This window comes from Condylura cristata, unplaced genomic scaffold (assembly GCF_000260355.1).
Source record: "Condylura cristata isolate star-nosed mole 26May11 unplaced genomic scaffold, ConCri1.0 scaffold00073, whole genome shotgun sequence".
Taxonomy (NCBI): Eukaryota; Metazoa; Chordata; class Mammalia; order Eulipotyphla; family Talpidae; genus Condylura; species Condylura cristata.
The window spans coordinates 492,467-494,121 of record NW_004567174.1 but is presented as its reverse complement, the minus strand read 5'-3'; positions in this window follow the sequence as shown (position 1 = coordinate 494,121).

Sequence of the window (1,655 nt, the reverse complement as noted above, 5' to 3'; positions counted from 1 at the left end):
AACAGCCGCGCCCCTGGGCACAGAGCGGCGGCCCGGCCCTCGCCCCGGCACGTCAGGGCTGGCCGGCCTGGGGGATCCCCGCACCCCACCCAACAGCTACCTGTGTGACCAGAGGGGGGCGATGACCCAAGGACTGGGACCGACTGGGCCTCACATCCAGGGGCGGCGACTTTCCAGAATCCGGACCTAAAGCCCCGTGGGAGACCCTTCCCCCGAGGGCACCCCGCCCTGGGGACCCTGGGGAGCACGTCTGAGCGGCTGCCCCAGCAGTAAACTCTGCCTGCTCGGCCTTGCTGTCTCCCGCCTTTCTGCCTTGTGGCCGGTCACAGAAATCTGGACAAAACGGGGGCGCCGCGCGCGCCCCCACCCACGCCCAGGCCAGCGGGGAGCAGGGTCCCAAGGCCAAGCGGTGTCTTGGGGAGTCGGGGGAGCAGCTGGGTGCCGGGGTGCCCGCGCTGTGGGCTCCAGAGCGATCTGGCAGCAGGGAACAGACAGACCCGCTGGGTCCAGGGACACTGAGTGACGCCCCGGCCGCCGCCGGGGGAGAGGCTCTGTGGTCTGGCCTGAGGAGCCGCTGGGCCCCAGGCCGCGCCCCCAGCGCTGCCCTACCCCCACCCCTCCTGCGCGCTCCCCTGGCCCCCCTCCCCCCCCAGAGTGGTGCAGGGACTTCAGAGGCCAGCAGCCGGGAGGTGCGGCCAGGCCCCCTAGGGGGCGAGCGCTGGGCAGGGTCGGCCGCCGGGTGCCAGCGGCGCCTGGTGTGGCCTTTGAAGCTGGGGTCCGCGGGTGGGATGGAGGCATGCAGGGAGACGCCCCGGGACTGGGTCTCAGAGGGGGCAGGTAGAGGGGCTGGGCGGCCACTGACCAGGGCCTCGGGGATGCCGGGTCTGCACCCTGCAGGCCCCAGCAGGTGGCCGGTGTGGGGGTCACCGGCACACCAGCTCTCCACGGTGGAAGGCAAGGACCTGGGACGGCGCTCCCTGGGGAACGGCAGGCCTCTCAGGCTGCACACCCAGGCCGGGCCTCCCAGAGGGGCCGCCCCAGGCCACTCCGCCCACCTGTGCCCCGCAGGTGACCTTCCCGGCCCTCTCCTCTGCCGGCCTCCTGCCTGCCCGCCACTGCGCCTGCGGGACCTGCCTGCGCTGACCCCGCCCGGCGAGGCCGCTGTCCGAGGCCGCCTGCCGGCCCCGCCAGGCCTCTCTGTCGCCAGCCTGCCCCTTCCCGGGCAGCTGACCTGCCCGCGGTGCCTGTGCAGCTGTCCCTGCTCTCCTGTCCTGTCTCTTTGTACTAAACTTTCTCTTTAAGTATCACCGAGTCCGTCTCGTGCAGAGCCTCGCTGTGGGCCGCTGAACGGGGCGCTCTGGGCACCTTGCCGAGTCCCCGAACTCCAGACGACGGCCAGGGCCCTTTCCGCGGCCGCGGCGACATCGTCCGCCAGACGGAGCTGGCCACGGCCGCTGGTGCTGTTTGCGCCTGGCTCCAGCCCCCGCCCAGGACAGTCAGATGCAGCAGAAACGAGGTCAGCGTCCGCCCAGCTCCACCGCAGCTGCTGCCCAGGCCCAGGGCGCGGCCCCCAGAAGGCCCTGGGCCCAGCGCGGCGCAGTCCTGCCACTGCCCACCAGGGGGCGCGCCAGCCCAGGGCGCCGGACCCGAGCGGG